This window comes from Fopius arisanus, unplaced genomic scaffold (genome assembly GCF_000806365.1).
Source record: "Fopius arisanus strain USDA-PBARC FA_bdor unplaced genomic scaffold, ASM80636v1 scaffold00098, whole genome shotgun sequence".
NCBI classification, from domain to species: Eukaryota; Metazoa; Arthropoda; class Insecta; order Hymenoptera; family Braconidae; genus Fopius; species Fopius arisanus.
The window spans coordinates 407,387-425,270 of record NW_011887837.1 but is presented as its reverse complement, the minus strand read 5'-3'; the positions used below and the strand labels follow the sequence as shown (position 1 = coordinate 425,270).

Below are 17,884 nucleotides of genomic sequence, written 5' to 3'. Positions count from 1 at the left end.
AAGGCGAAACCACCCGCCACCACGTCGTCCTAGGAAAATTTGGAAAATTGATAATTGAAATGGGAAAATCCTCTGAACCTGAATCGACGAAAAATGAAAAAATTGAAACACCTTGAACCAGGAAAGACACTGCGGCAAGATCCACCGACTGAAATAAGATATTTCTTCGATACTCCATAAACGATAATGTAAATGTCATTCGTCTCGGTTCCACTCAAAGTAAAAGGGCCCATGAATTTGAAACCTGGAGGAAATAGAGCGCGAGTGTCTTCAGCATTTTCAATTTCTCTAAGAGCACCAAATGCATTCGTATTTGTGGTATGTCTTCGGGAGATGACGTAACCAGATATCGCCCTTTATTCCGTCGAACTCTGAGAGGAATGAGTAGATGCAGTGGAAATACGAGGAGGGAAAAAAATATAGAGGGCTGTCTGCCCGGCGTTAAGGTGTTTCGCCAGATAAGTCCAAATGATGAGAAAAAAAAAAAACATTTCACCGAGAGAGATGTTCAATAAAAATTACCCATCGCGTCCACGGAGTCGAGCTTTTGATACAAAAAATTGACTGGAGAAATTCATCGAGGCGGGAAGGATTCGAGGATGATGTCCTGGAGAAACTTGAAAGGAACCGAGGGGATGGCGAACTCTTGCCGTGTGATCTTTAATGTTATCCCCTGTCGTAAGATCTCCACGATTATCGAACAAAAATGTCTCCTCACTGGTGAATTCTTTCTCCCTTTTCTTTTTTTGTCAATCCACTTGGAATGGATGATACTGCTCTCATCGTAAAGAGCTTAACGATTCTTTTACATTGTCGATGAATTTTGCTACAAATTTTATGAGCCGAGGGAAAGGGGAGAGGGGTTTCATGGATAGATTTTATGGAAATATACCGATGGGGCACGTGGTGGTTAACGCATTTTTTTTATATTCCACTGAGAAAATTCACTGGTGGAAATTTTCTGAAATTCGAGTGAGAGCCGTTAGTAATGCTTCGATATTGAGGATTTTACGGCTGTTTAAGATCAAATCGTTTTTGGGAATTTGTCGTTCGGCGTGGAAAGTCGACAAGATTAAGTTTTTATATGACAACCGTGGTGATACGCAAAAGGAGTATAAAATATTTTTTTATTATGGAGATGTAGAAATTTTTCGGTTAAAAGAAAAAATCCGCGGAGGTTATTTTTTATTGGGGGGAGAGGTACTTCTGATAGTTCCTCGGAGGAGTGCCTTGGGACTTGCATTATCCAGGGAAGAGTAGTAAGGGTCTTTAGGTTCGATGGTTGAGACTGTCAGAGGGTTGAGAATGCACAAGGGGTGTGATGGTCACAAGAGCCTGGGGTGGAGTGTGTGTAAGCGGGGTAAATGCCCGATATTCTGTGGGCATAACCCGTAAAAAGCAGACAAGAGGGAAAAAAAGGTTCGATCAACAAAAAAATAAAGGAAAAAACCCAAGGACAGCATTTGCACGGTTCGACGATTAAACGGTCGAACTGCGGAAATAGCCAGCGAGAGTGATAAAAATTCGCGAATATTTTTCAGTTCAGTCTGCCATCACTGTGTCAATCATGATTTATTTTTCTCATATTAATGGAAAAATTGAAATACACACGTGCGAATTTTCCGATCATCTATTCAGACTTATGATTTCAAATGGAGGATTTAACAGTGTGAACATGATAAAAAAAAAATCTCATCGAACGGAAAATCCGAGGAAAGTGCAAGAGGATTGTGAAGAGGGAAAAAATGATAGATATGAAATAAGATTTTGCGGACGGTTGGAAATATTTCGTGAGAAAGCTGGAGGTACACTGTGATGAATACGACGAGTTGATGCGGATATCGAGGAGTAAAGAAGAGGATACTGAAAAGATGCTCACGATAGTTCGATAAAAGAACTAAAGGCGGATCAAAAACTTGGGATAGACTAAATGATCCGTTTCCAAGAGATATAAGGTGCCTCGATCGGGCCAGATATGAGTTTTGACAGAAATAGAATGAAAGTACGGAGATGAACGGGACGAGAAAAGTTCGAGAGAGCTTTCAGATATAACCAACTGTTTTATTTTATCACTCTAAAAAAAAAAATGAAGGATTAAAATGAGGGATTAGTTAGAAATTTCTACGGAAAGAATAGGCCGACAGCGAAATAATTACCCTTTATTCATTTCAAAAAATGATCTACCAAAAAAAGTATTCTGTCAAATATTTCGTGGATTCTTTCTGTGATTGTGTGGGTAGTCTGTCTAGTTGATTATTTGTTGAATTGAGAGCGATAAGGTAAGAGAGAAAAAAGAGTGGAAATATCTGGTTCGTCACAATGAATAAACCGGAAATCCTTGAGAGGATTCAGTCACGAATTCCCGGCAGTCATAGAGCCAACGGAATTCCGTATATCTGACTATTGCCACATAACGATACGACGATAACCGTTGACGACATAACGCCCCAATGATATTCGCAAAAACGAAAACGATCAAAGCCCCCCCGGTGCAACATAGAGAACGTAGAGAACATTGTGATAATACCAGATCGCGAAGACATTCTCGTTTTCGATGAGAAACTTGGAATATCCATTCGTTGCGATGCAGAATGCATGGCGAATCGTGCGAGAAAAATTCTTTCACACATCATTGAACTTTTCTCTGAGTTATGGGTTTGCATAAGTATTTGGGAATAACCTGAGTTTTTACGAGTTTCATCGGCAAGTGAATCAATAGACTGGCAAAAAATTTTCGAATTTCAACCTACACGATCCATCGAGAAAAAAATCTCCCATTACCAGGAATTGAAGATATTCTCAGTTAAAAATTCATTGAAAAATAGAAAGACCTTAGAATTGAATAAAAAAATGTAATGAATTAATTATTTGTTTTCATCAGTTAATCTCGGGGATTTTCCGTAAAATTTATTAATAATTCACGAACAGTCCCTGAGGATGAAAAGGTTTTTTAACTTTTTTTTTCAGGTGGAGAGATAGGGTTATTTCGTTCCATGAGATTTGAATTGAACCAGACGGATTAAGGATTAAAAATAGCGAGTGGAATGGCTAAAAAGAATGTGGAGTGGCAGAGAATTGATAACCAATGGGAAAATATGGAGCGAACGGTTAACCAGATATAACGGTTGAATGATCACTCAAGACCAAAACCCATTGCTTCCTGATTCCAAAGTGCTCTCATCTCCAGGTACGAAATGAACCGATGACGCTGAAACCCGAATGGGTCATGCTGGTAATGTCAAAGTGGTCGGGTACGCTGCACTGAGCCGTGATAAACAGTGTGTACTGCTGTGTCTCTTGTAACATTGGCATTTCAATTTGGCTCAGTGCAGGTAAATGGGTAAGCGTGCAACAACCATATGTATTCCCTTCGGCTGTTGCTCTCTATATTCCAATTGTGTGTCCAGGAGATGGATTCTGAGGTTTGTTACACAAATCAAGTGATTAATGACCACCACCCAGTGTGCACTCTCTTCGATTCAATAAACACTTTTCATTAATATCATCAGATTTTTACCAAACGATTTGTCTGAATAATATTCAACTCCAAGGTCTATCTCAGATACTGTATTTACCAAGGAAATATCAGAACTAACAGCTGCATTCCACACCACAGACTAATAACTCAAAACCCCGAAGACAATTTCTAACATTCATGGAAATTCACTTCCGACAAAACCACACCGGAGTCTCGGGTCACTGATGGCATGTCTCAAGCAGAGAATTCTCCACGACCACAACGGAGATTGCTCTGTAGGGGCATCGAAATCGATCACCGGTTCGAGCCACTCAAGCAGAACAAAGGATGCAATCCTGCCCTGTTGTTCAATTCAAAGGTAAATCGAATTTGTTTTATAAATACGACGCATATCGAGCGGCTGAATACGTATCAAGATGTTTTGTGAAGCGTCGGGTCTACCACGATGAATCATGGGATTGTGAGTCAAGATTAGGGATGTTGGATTGATGCAGTGATAGTGTTGATGCACATTCGATGAACTCTCCTAATCCTCTATTAAGCACGATCGAACTTTGATGCTACTACTACTACTATCCTGATCCATTTCGATGGAAATCATGGGAGCTTTGATGCTATCATTCGGCGAGCCTGCCAGCAGTTAATCGCGGGGAGAGAGGAGTTCTAGACCTTTCTATCAACTTCACCACTGAACTTCTGCACTCAGAGTTAAATGGTGGAGTCAGTGCATAAGATCGAAAGAACATCCTTCAATTTCACCGAAGGGAAATGGTGAAATTGTATAACAGGAAGGTATTAAATAATTATTGTTGCGCGAGGATTGACCTGCGTAACGATGAAATGGGGTCAACAACTTGGAGAGTATTCTGATAGTCCACTCATGTACTCTTTCCTCTCTGACACACGAAAATTTTCAGCAAATTATTGTACGTCACGCGAGGCCGTTACGCCAGACGTTGAAGCGGTTGACGGTGTTGTCACACACCGTGGAATATACAACAGATATAAACCGAGAATGGTGAGTATTCCGGGTGTGCACTAAAACCATAAACTTCCAACTTGCGTCTAGTATTTCGCGGGAATAAATCACTACCCAGGGTTATAATGTCTCAGTTCGTCACGAACAGCTGCAGATGAACATCTTGGAGGATTAATTACCAACTGAGATTACAGTTGTTGGTTTTCTGGTTGACCCAGAAAGCCAATGAAGGTACTTAATTTCCAATGGGGAGCCACTCCATTGATTAGATTTCATTAATTATCGGGGTAACGATTAGCTCGAAATGTTTTCCATTGCTAAAAACCGGCAATTTGGAGAATAAAAAGGAAATTGAAAAGATATCCCTCGATTTTTATTTTAATTTCCATCATGTGGATATCATCGGAAAAGACAATTCGCGCGTGAATAGTAAAACCGTAGCAGCTCGTACGAATGATTCGTTCGCACAATGAAACAATTCAATAGGAAATGATGACACTGAAAATACAGAAGCAGTCGATGCATTGAAAACAAGTGGAAATTGGCTTTTGCATCGGCGTGTGTGTAAAAAAAAAAGGGGGAGAGAAACTCCTAGGGATTTTAGCCCATTCAGTGGACAGGTGAGAGTGGAGGGGAACGTCATCCGGCCATTATCCATCTCTTGTTTCTACATGACTACACCCCGAAGGGGATGATAGTAACGAAGAGTGCAGATGAGTTGAAAAGAGGGGTCGACGAGAGGTTTTTCAAGTGGTTTGCGTACTGGTGAGTATACCTCGCATGAAATGAGTGTGGAAAAGCTCTTCTGGATAATGGAAAACTGATTTTTCAAATGGAAAAACATGTTTCCATTTGGAATATCAAAGAACAAAGTGACAAATAATTTTTGTTATTCGTATCGTGACTTTTCAGATATTATACCCACTTTACTCCTCTATTTTCGCTCTCCCTCTCTCAAGTCGTAAAAAATATAACACCGGGTGGAAATTGCGCGACCAATTTGCATTCGTATCCTCTCAACTGCTAGTGGAGACAAAAAGGAATAAAAAGTTGGAGAAGATAGAAGAAATAATGATTTTTACGAGGACGAGGTACAGTAGGCAAGGGCGAAAAGCTCTTTCACGACATTTTTCTCCGAGAGTGTAAAAAAAAAAAAAAAACGGAAACGCTCTTCTTTCGACTAGGGCCCTCTTTTCTCTAGTTGGTAATCGTTTCTCTCGAGTGGAATAATTTTCAGTGGGTCGCCCTGAAGTTTAAGGGGAGTGCCACTTACTTTTAACTCTTCAGGTTTTTATTTTTTTGTTTTACCGCAGGTGTGAATTCTGTCTCATTCCCACGGTACAAAAATTTGACACCGTTTTGGGACTGAGATGTAGCGGAATTATTTAGCAATCAAGCGGATGGCGATGGAGGACAAATTTTATGAGTCCCACCCCGATAATTTTCTATCTCAAGTGAACTTTTACTTAATTCTGGTAAATAATTAACTGATTGGCAAAGCAAATTGGAGGAAATATATGTCAACTGGAGAATTAACGTCATGTTAATTGCGCATTTGAATTTTTTTTGTGTCTATTTTCAATTGTATTTATTTTGGAAATATAGATCCGTCAGCAGTGGAGCTCGTTTGGTTTGTCGACATGTTCGCCGATGTGTCACGACTGTCGTATATAGAGGTTGGACAGTACCACCCCGTGTCCCCCTTTTCACGTAATTAAAACGAATCGCAGTGAAGCCTCGAGGCGACGTTTAATCGAGTTGGGGACACTATTCGCAGGATCACTGCTGTCTCCGCACTTTTTAGTATTCACGGGAATTCTTGATTATTTTATTCGGTTGAAAAAATTCAATGTGGAACGGATAGGCGAGACAACATTGACGCTGTTGATTTTCTCTTCACAGACTTTTTTCAACATTTTTGTCTAGACACTTTGAACGCTTTCAATTCCACCGAACGTTTGAAATTTCTACCGGTACAATTTTTTTTGCTAGATTATTCCCCCGTCAATTGGATACTCCTAATCTAAACCGGTGGGCCACGATCGATTATAGATTCGCGAATTAACGAGGGGACCATTGATGACTAATTGAATTATTTCAAGTTCACTAACCTGGAAGTCGAATTTATCAAACTCCTCCTGGGCCTCGATGTCCGCTCCTCTGGGTCTTAGTGATGGACAGGTGGCCATGGAGACGCGAGCATCAGGTGCCTCACTGTAATCTGGAGCAAGTGTTGTTGGCCTCTCGTATCTTACACCAACAGGAGCAGCAAGAAGGGCTGGGGCTTGACCTGACGAGGGCCCCTGTGTTTGGCTGACGTAATAGAGGCACAGTAGTAACGAGAGTAGTACAGCACACAGCAGAAACGTACGGCCCGAGCCGCGACGCAATAACTTGTACATTTTTAACGAGTTGCTCTGTCTCCGTCAGCTGGCTGTTAAGGACGGCACGAAAATAATTTATCAGTGAACCTCCGTTTCGGATATTCACACCATTTCGGAGAGCCGGTGAAGGCCGAGGTCAACCCACTAGTTGTCACTGTTCCCGGGGGACTTCATCGGTGCTTTTTATCCTGGAACAGATAGTTAATGACAAAAATTATTCACTGCCGATGAGAATAAAAATCATTTCGCGCGTGAATATAATTCGCGTTTTTTTGTTATTGACAATGCACTGTAGATCGCTGGAAAATATTATTCTCAGCGTGAACGTTCGGGTGGAATGACACTTCATATTCCCCAGATAAATCATACCAGCGCATTGCCCTCGGTGCAAAATGACGGAAAACACAAATACAAAAAAAAATGGAAATAAAGGAAAACGATTACAGAACTAAACGCACGAATGATCCTGAAAGGGGATTCACGTTGGGTTCGTTTACAGTGAACAAGCGACGAGACATTTCTCGTATTGAGTAACACACTCTCATGCACACATAACTGTGAATATATGTATCCACATAGGGGTAGATTCACTGTGAAAAGGGATTCCCCCGTTTCCATCATGCGAAACGACATTATATCCCCGGCCATTTCCCTCAGTCGCTCGCGAACATAAAATCAGATTGAGTTCGCAGGCGGTGGTGAGATTTTTTCGGCGCCTCCAAAGTCGCTCATTTTCACCAACAAAAGGCGAGACAAGAATCAACGAGAATGAAATTTCTGGGTGACGAGACGAACTCATGATAAACGAATGATTTTTCCCTTTTTTTCAGAATAAAAAATTATTGAGTTCGTCTGCTCTGACTCTATCACGACCAATAAATTTGAATTAAAAATCACTTCTGGACAAGTAAACATGAGAAGAAAAAAAATGAATGAAAGATTCCGTTCATTTTTCCGTTTAATCTTGTTTGTCACATTTGGACGAACGAAATAAAGTACTTGAGGGAATGAAAAAGTCACTGAGCCCTCGACCGAGGTCACATCTCTGGGGTCAACCCGTGCCGACGTCAAACCGGTGGTCCAGCATTTTGTGGCGGTGGTACGCGTTGAACTGAGAGAAAATAGAGGTATGTGAAATGGAAAATGTCGAGATACCACCGGCTGTTTGTATCGCAGGCTAAATAACGTGTAGACGAGGGAACAGGGGGGGGGGGGGACTGGGGCAGTTGATTAAACGTCCAGTCGAAAATTATGACTGATCGATACTCTCGTTGCCACAATTACAACTCGAGTTGATGCCGAGTCACGCGTGATCGAGTGCAGTCGTTGGTCGCAGTTGGTCCAACCCATGTTTTCCAACGAATTGATATTCGTTTGGTTGTACCGAGGGGCCAAACTTCGGCGACATTTATTTTAGCTCTGATTTAATGGCTTCAATTACTTCAACGTCCGACTAACGGGCCTGATTATTATTTTTTTCTCTCAGGGAGTGATTTATCAGAGTATGAAATATATCTTTCATTACTTTTTCCAATATCCTCAAAAGGAGTGGCTACGAATTTTAAAGGCCAATAGTCAATTCAGAAAAATTGCAAATTGAATGATCACTCTCGTAATATGGAAAATTTCATGGAAATGACGCCTTGGAGATATTGGGAAAATGATGCATCAACATTGATCCCCTCACATTTCTCATTCCCTTCGCCGAAAAATTACTCCGAGAAGATAGAAATTCCCACAAAGAAATTGAAATATTTCCTCCTTTTTACGTACGAAGTGCACCCTTACCTTTTTTTTTCACAGATGCAGACAATTCACATCTTGTTATCCTCCCGGCAGTGGTTCCTTTTCGCTGAGTTCACCGAGATTTCGTGTTCACTGGAGCTTCTTGCGAGAGAAGGACGGCCAGAATTCTTTGGATGCTGCCTCGAGGATTTCCGGGGGTTGAAGATGGATGTATGTGAGAAATAAAAATCCCGGGAGCAGATCCAAGAGGTGAAAGAAAAAACAGAACTGAGGGGGCCCAGTCTGGTCGAGAAAAAATTCGGAGGCAAAACTCAGTCGAAATTTTTTATCCCCTATTTTTCTTTGCAACGGTGAGACGACCAGTTTTCGGTGGTACTTTTGAAAAAAGGAGATGAGGACACGGCAGAGTCGACCGCGACGTGTCAAGAGTACTTATCACGATTCACTCGACGACACGACGCCGGCGTCTTGTCGACTCACTGTGGGTGTAGAAGCGAAAAAAGGGGAATAAATTTTTTTCCAAGAGAAAATTCTGTATCCGTCGGTGGGGCAGGGCAAACTCCATCGACGACGCCGTCGACGTAATTTGATTTTCACTCCTTCACACGCCCCCAAAATAGATTAAACTCTAATTTCTCCTTCACGCGCTTTTTTGACTTGCCCACCACCTCTTTTTTTTTATTTATTCCTCCATCTCACTCTTTTTTAACACTTACACTGCATTTGTAATTGCAATCTGCAACAAAAAGAGAGAGTTGAGAATTAGTTGAATGAGTCATTTTCACGGGATATTTAAATATTAATTTTGCAATTGTAGAAATACCGGGAAATTAATGGGAAAGTTGTTCATGGATTATTGTGTGCTGTTAACCAGAGACTCGGTAGAATAGTTAGGGAGAGTTGTGTGGATTATATATATATATATATAGAATGGTGGAATTTTTCATCGACGTTGATAGTTTTCTCCGTATCAGAGAGGATTTGGCGATTTTTCTTTAATTAGTTTTCACTAGATTACCCAGCTCTCTCCATTTTTATGGAAAAATATAGGGAAGTGGTCTGTAAAATTCTGAACCGGAGAAAAGCAAAGTGCAAAATTTTTCGGTAAATGATGCACGTGTCCGCATTACAAAAAATTCAGTCGGCGTTGAAAGTCGCGACAAAACCTCAAATTACCCAAAAACTAAAAAAAAAACTGTGCAAAACCCTCGTAAAACAAGCACACTGACTATCGCTATCTCCCTCCTTCCCATCCACTCAAACCACTGTAGTTTGACATAAAAAATCTTAAAAAAAAGCTTTCTAAAACGCGTTGATGTTTTCGCGTCACCAACAAGATAGAAAAAACTCCAGCCTCCGCCAACCAAAAAGTCGGCAAAAAATTGTATCGCAAAGCATGACAAAAAGACGGAAAAACGACCAATGAAAACACGATAAAAACCTGAAATACGTGACAAGTAAAATAAAAAATCAACTGAACTAATTCACGTTAATCCAACTGGCATTTTTTAATTGCTACGCACGACACGGTGAAAAAAAAAAAATTGAAAGCTTTTTTGTTCTCCGGATGATAGAAAACCCTCGAAGTTCACTGAACAGGAAAGTCAGGAATAAAAAAATAATGGAAAAAAAGCTATCCAATACACAATGAGGATAATGGCGGTACAATCGAGCGAGTGATTCCACATGCACTAATAGTTCAACCATTTGGGGGCCATGTTTGAAAATAAAACGGCTTTTTGAGCCAGTGGTTAGTACACCATCACCCCCTGGGCTATTACACGCCCGTTCAAACGGTTTTTTTTTGTACCTGCGGTCAAAACTTTTCTCAGGAAAAAAAATAACAAATTCCTCTTTATTTTTGTCAACCAAAGCGTTGCAGCGAACAAACTTTGGCCAAGTTTATAGGCACACACTGAGTTTACCGATACTTTACTTGAAGCCATCGAGTGTCATGCATTCACTCAGTTTTCCCTGTGATATTAGAGGGAGAAAAAAGCCGCTTTACAGCCTGAATTTTCACTTCAACACTTTTTTTTTTCAGAGAATAAAATCTAACCGAGAAGAGAACCTCACGCTCGTCGTATTATGACGTACGAAATGGGGAATTAATTATCTGGGTATCCGGAAGAACCCACTGTTTTTGTTTCAAAATGATTTGATGCAAAAATCGAACAATAAGTGCTTTTTCCATTTTTCCGATATTTCGCGGAATTCTACTATTGAAAATCTACAGTGTGATGAGAAAATTTCTGGAGACCAGTCAACTGAATAAATACCATCGTCCTGCGACTCAAATATTTAAAAATTCCCAGAGGCGTTTCCACTTTTCACTAGCGGCTCGAATGTCTCGAAAATTATTTTCAATCATTCAATGAATTTCAATCAATTTTCAAAAAAAATATTGTCATGTGTTTTTCGAAAAATTGGCTAGTCCCCGTGGACGAGAGTCATGACAAAAAAAATTTATCTCACAATCACAAAACACTGAACAACAACAAAAACTGATAAAACTGAGGAATAAGTGTTTACATACGCTTTTTCCCACGAGGAAATTCCTTTTCCCCTCAGTCATTTGAATCCTCTGAATGAAGAATAACTAACCATGCCCCGAAATATCATCAAGCCCTTTAATTCCTCTAAACAAACCCCCCGAAGCCTTGCCAAGCCCCCAAAAAGGAACTCCCCTATTCAATTCTCAAAGCTCTCAACTCACTTCCGAAGAAAAACTCCAGAACAGAACAAAACACATAGCAACGAAAAAAAAGAAGAAAAAAAAAATTGTTGTCCAAGGAATTTTCCCAGCACCGGGGGCTCTCACCGGATACAAATGCTGGCCCATACCCCAGGGATCTTAACCCCCTCCGAAAGTCATGCGAGAAAGTCTCCCCGGAGTTACTAGGTTCTTATCTCTACTCCAGGAAACTCCAAACTCCCAAGTCAACTTTTCGAAAAATTTCCCAGGAGAGAGTGTTCTTATACCGTGTGTCTCGTGTCCTTCCACCTAGTTTCCGGGATATGATGGCAACATCCGCGAATAAAAAGCCAAGATTTTCACCCAGTACCGTCAACGTTACACCACCACCTCCTCACTATTTCCATCGATCAGACAAATCGATAACATTTATAAGTATCGGTTTAGTGTCAACCCGTTGGTGATAAAAAAAAATGTGTGCGTTCGGAACGGAGCACCACGTACGACTGGTGTGTCTCGAGCCGAATGCTTTTGACACGCCGTCGGCAGTGAGGTTTTTACCGTTGGCGTAACGTCGGCGCATGTGCCAATAATCTGGTCGGCGTGGATACGCCGAGAGAGAAAATCCACCTCATCCCCTCAAAAAGTGTGAGTGGAAAAGGCGAGTGAGAGTCAGACGGGATACGGCAAGACCCGACAGATAGAGACAAGTGGAAAAATACGTGTGGGAGAGGACTTCATGGATGTGAGAATGTATTTACACAAGGTGAATCTACCCTAGATTCGCTGGCAGATGTCGAGACTGATTCAATGCCCATTTTCATGACTCATAACTGGCAATACCAAACCCAGTGATTTTTCAAAAATGAATTTTTTCATTTTTAACGAAGTGATGTATACGATTTTAATTCCAATATAACGTGAGTGATTCATATAAAATATTTCCACCAAAATATCCTCTCAAAACTCCTTTCTCATCCACTTAGCCCGAAAATTAGGATTTTTTCTTCCCCTAAATATGTATCCGGCCCCTTTCACTCTGTCAATACTTGAAGAGTAAAAATCGTCACCCTCTCATAATTAGATTATCGAAATATCGGCTGGGGTAAAACAGAAGGGTGTGTAACTGGATTTTCCCTTGAAATTTGAGGATTCAACGAGTTTATCCAGGGACACCCTAGGGGACCTCTCATGACAGCCTTCGTCCCATCAATTTTTCACCCCAAAAACCTTTCAGACCAACTTCTAGCTGATAAAGAAGGAGAACACGCCGTGGAAATATGACAAAAGATTAATAAAACGCGGATTATTACGCCGATTGGACCAGAAGTTAAAACACAGGGGGACGAATGTCCCTGTTTCATTCTCTCCAATCATAAAAATTAAAATGGAACGAGAGACAGATTGAAGCACCGAGTCATAAACCATCAGCAGGAAGTCCTCATTGTCTTCGTTATATTGTGTGATCATTCAATTATCTACGTTTCTTCAATACCCGAATCTCCATTGCTCCAATGGATTTAAATAGTTCATTAATTCCTGATCACTTCAAAAAAAGATGGAAAATTTAATTACTCAATTTTCCATGAATATTAACTCAATGCCACTAAAGTTTCTGAAATACTCCGCGGATACATCGGACTCGCTATCGAGCGTCGAGATAAATGCACTACCGAGAAGATAGAGCTTTTCATACCGCACTGTTAAAAATTTTTGATTGAAATTTCCGGTACACTTCACCGAGTGGAATTTTTTAACAAAATTCTAGTGACAGTACTGAAAAAATCATATTCTACCGAGTATGAAAACTTATGGATTATTCGAGTGACAGTTGTAGCGATTCACGTGGAAATTGAAACAGTGGGAAAATTTTGTATCGCAATTAATTTTTCCATAACGTTATTTTATGCTGTAATTCGCTTGAAATTTCTGGAAATTCTGTTATTGAAAATGTACTATTTTGTGGAATAATCGTACGAGCTGTAGACACGATTGATTGAAATTTCACTGAATTCCCACTGAAATCTGCGATTCCCTCATGCCAAAATTTTTTGCTAACAACGCGCAGTGACTCATAAATTGTCTACAGACCAAAAAAAAATGGAGAACACGACAGAACGATTAATACGAAACAGTCTGAGTAATAAAGACCGGACGGAGTAGTCAGTCGACGTGGCAAAATCATCAGCCCGAGGGCTTGAAAATGCCCAACGGCTTCTCATTGTGTCTCATCACTGCAATAATATTTCCCTACAGACGTGACAAGCTGAGCTCTTCCGGTTTCACGTGGTTTTTTCCTTCTCTCCGTTTCACCGCTCCTTCAACACCCCTTTTATCATCCCCTGTACACCCGCGAATTCTCCCCCCCGTCGACGTCCATTAGCGTACCAATTACCCACGTCCGACACACCTGCGCACGTTTCACCTCACTTTGTCCCTTTTTTTTTTCTTTATTGTTTTTCTTCCACTCGCGAGAAGAAATACAGGGGAAAAGTCGATTAACGGAGACGGCGACATTGTGTATTTTACGTGTCTTACGTAAATAGAGAGAGAAAAAAGCCATTCAATTAAGAATGCTAGAGCATTCGCTGAGAATTTTCTATTCAAACTCATTCATTTGTGAATCAGTTTTATTTCCTTCATTAGAATTTTGAAGAATAATTTCGGTATATATTCCAAGATTTTTCAATTCACATTTGACAATTTACATAGTCACCCGAGATTTGAGAATATCCCAGATCTCTCGGAAATACTCTGGTGAATTCACCGATGCATTTACCACCCTCTCATTTCCCTGCATCCTCCAATAATTCAAGTTCCCTCTTTGACGCAGTCGTCGATCAAAAATGCTCATTGACCCCTTCATTCCACTCGAGTAAAGAATTCAATTACCATTTCATTCCTCCGAACTCTTAACGAGGATAATTATTCAAAAATCTATTTACCTCTGAATTAAAATGAAAATTTACTGAAAAAAAAACCCAGAACTGAATTTTTACGTCATTATCACCGAACCTTAATGCCCAGAAAAAAATATATAAAATATATCATTAGCATTTTTGTCCCAAATAAATACAACAGAACGGAACATCAAAAGGGTCGTAAATAAACATGAGCAATAAAGATGAAAAAACATAGATAAATTCATTGCGCCGTGTACACGAGAATCCGACGGTTTTGCGAACTCGGTGACCCGAGTAGATAGAAGTGGCATCACACCAGTTAGTATATATGTGGCCAGAGTGAGACTTTATATACATATATATTTACTGGGTTGGCTTGTACTTGAATTTAGGACTGAGACCAGCTCGTACGTTGAGCTGAAGATGGAAGTTTACTGTGCCCACGGGTAAAACGTATGAACTTGCAACTGGAGCTCTAGGGGTTGAGGGGGTAACAACGGGGGTGGATTCTCCCTCATTATTATTATTATGATGAAAACATACGGATGAGATTTTTTACTGTGGAATTTACGATTTCATGGCAGAACTCAATTACTCTCCTTCAAAAAGAAATTTTCCTTTTCACAGACGGATCCCCAATTTTCACCGATTCTGTTCTAAAATGCAATGAGTTGAATTCACAGATTTTTCTCTCCGTGTTATTTGAAAAAGACAGGGGAAAAATATAAAATGGATCTTCTAAAAGCATCGATGTAACCCAGAGCAATCGATTCCCAGAATAATTCTTGCAGTTTCAACAGAATTAATGACTTGAATTCATTTGAAAAATTGTATTGAAACAGACGGCGATTCTGTCCCTCTTTTTTACTCATTGTTTATTGTTTTTTTTTTGTCCATGGAATTCGGAACGAGAGGGATGGATATCGATAAATGAAAAATTTGCGGAACGCTTCAGTACAGAGGGATGGGGTGGGATGAGGGTGGGATGAGGGTGGGATGAGGGTGGGATGAGGGTGGGATGGGGGTGGAATGGGAGTGGGACTAGGGATGGATTATTTTCTTGCCATTGGCAACGATCGGCTATTTTTCAGGAGCCACCTGGACTCGCTTGGCCAAAGGACAAATGGCCTCCCTGATCGCCTATTAACGCCGAAACGCAACATTTTGTCTCCGTAGCGAACTACCCCTGGGGATGAATAGGACTAGAAAACTTGTGACTGGCATGAGCTGCCACGTCGACATCTCCAGGGACACCAAAATACGCGGTCTCTCAGAAACAACTCGATTTTTACCCAAAGAAAAAAATTGCGATTGAAATTAAACCCGAAATTATTTGTAATCGTGAATTACTCCCGCACCAACAATTCCAAGCATAATTAATAATTATTTAGCGAGAATTCAGAAAGACTGTTCAGATGCTCTGGATAATTAGATATTTGAGTGACACACCGATGATAAATAAAGTGAATGAATGAAAAATAATTGTTGACTCTATTTTTATTCTCAAGTCGAAATTAACTGGAACCTTTCAACAATGTAAATAAGACCATTGGAGGGTCTCACAATGCTCTCGAATTTTCTGAGGAAATGAAAAGCCCCCACTCTTGAGTCTCAATAGAGCGATCACAGATGTAAACAAACTCTGTGGAATCCTTAGAGAATAGACGAGTCTTCTCTGATGGAAGACCCAAGAGCGACCGAACAATCAATAGAGTCTATTATTTCATCTATCAATTCACGCCGTTCTTGTGCACCTTTCTTGACACAATTGCTGATAAAATTGTGAAAGAGAACGGAATCAATTGCGAGCTAAAAAAACCCAGAAATGTTACGAAAAATATTATCTCTCCGAGTTTCATATGAAATACCAAAATTATTACGATTAGAAGTTTGATAATTCATTGTAAATTGAATATATCATTTTTCCTGATTTCTATTTCATCTTTCAACAACACATATCACTGTAATTCAACAATTAATCATTTTCCACCGACAAATTTCAAAAACCTAGCACGAAAACAAGTTTCCACAGAGCATGAAATAACAACTGCTCCATTACTCCAAAAATACAATGTTATTCTCCCATAAAACTCCACATTAATATCAAATAACTTCCTGAACCACCTCCAAAAACCCCAAACATATTCGCCCATCAGCATTCTCGCTAATTAGCAATCCCAAAAAAAATGTTCCACTCCCACAATAATTCCGCAATGAAAAAAAAAACAAACTAAATAAATAAAAAGGCCTGCGATGGTGTCCTTTAGAATAAACCCACCCAATTCTCTCGAAACACAGGAAAAATACCTTACCCCCATTAACCCCCCATCGTCCCTTTAATTACATAAGAGCGTAATTTTCCTCTAACAGCGTCGCCCGATGTTAGCAAATATAATTAGGTCGTCGTATGTGGTCCAAGCGAGGTCGTGAGGGCATCGGCCAGACTAGACAACAGGTCAAGCCACTAATCTTACTTCTCTCACCTCAGCCTTGTCGAAAATAAAATAGCCCCTCCCAAATCCAATTGAATAATTGCAGCCGAGGTTGACTCATTTGACCCGAGGATCCGGTCATCATGGTACACCCCAGACAGACTTCAAAATTTTTGCCTCAATAATCATAATAATAATCAAATAAAATAAAAATTAAAACAATGACAGAATTACATGAAAATTCTTCATTGACTAATCACTCCATTTTTTTACGTTATTCTGGTGTAAATTCTCACGACAAATACGGAAATTGAAATTTTGAAAAAATCCGTGAAGAAATAGAAACCGAAAATTTGTCATTTTTTTTTCTTTTCGCTCACGGTTCAGGGTGTTACGTATCATTCTCTGTCGCTATTGCGTTTATATTGCGAAAACGTGTGCGAGAAATCCATCTGTCTCACTATCTTCCACCAAATGAAACTCCCAAGGGGGTGGTATGGGGGGGGTAAAAGGGGTGATAGGGTGGCGAGAGAAGCGTCGAACACCCTAGGGTCACGTACCAGTCTAATTTCGGCTCAAATCCACCTCACTTTCGTATCTCTCCTAATTACGCTAATTTGTTGCCTGGTTTTGGAACGTACGGCCAATTCTTAGAATGTGATGTCTCTCTCCATCATTTTGAATGGCTATTTCTGGGGCTTCGCTGTGGAAATATTTTTGGAGCCAGTGGAGGGGCTTTAAGTGGAGTAATTGGAATCATCGGAGATCAAAGAGTCGAAATTAGAATGCAAATTCAATTGGAGATTTTAATTTTAGATTGGTAGATTTTAGGGGATGGTTTTGAGGGGTACAGAAGTTATGTTTCAAGAGAAAAAATTGGACGGAATAATGAAGGCTTAATCTGCGGATTTTGTATTATTTTTTTTTTTGTCAAGTTTTTCTGAAATTGAATTTTATCATTTTTGAGAGGACATCCCCAAAAATGAGAAATAATAATGAACAATAATGAATAAAGAGGAAAATATTCATGAATTTTAAAGCACTGTACTTTTTTTAATCTTTCAATTACATTTTTCATCACGAAAATTGCGAAAAACGAGAGGAACTAGAATTAAATTGGATGGACGACAGTATGAAGAATATATCCGCAGTAATTGAAATCTGGGGGCAGTTTCATTAGCTAAATCGCCAGCCAACGGATGAAGTTCAATAAATTATTCAATTAGGAAAGATAAAGTTTTAGCGAGAAGGAGTAAATCAATAATTC

At 40.0% G+C, this 17,884-nt stretch overlaps 1 long non-coding RNA gene across 1 annotated transcript in view; it reads right to left on the bottom strand.

Annotated features, from left to right (window-relative positions):
- Positions 1 to 6,574: 6,574 nt before the first annotated feature.
- The window catches only part of LOC105270991 (uncharacterized), a 40,543-nt gene continuing 29,233 nt past the window's right edge, over positions 6,575 to 17,884 (bottom strand). The window contains exons 3-4 of the long non-coding RNA XR_892613.1: positions 8,630 to 9,323; positions 6,575 to 7,029 (exon numbers count right to left, since the gene is read on the bottom strand). This is a non-coding gene — a long non-coding RNA (uncharacterized lncRNA). The remainder of the gene's footprint in view (positions 7,030 to 8,629; positions 9,324 to 17,884) is intronic.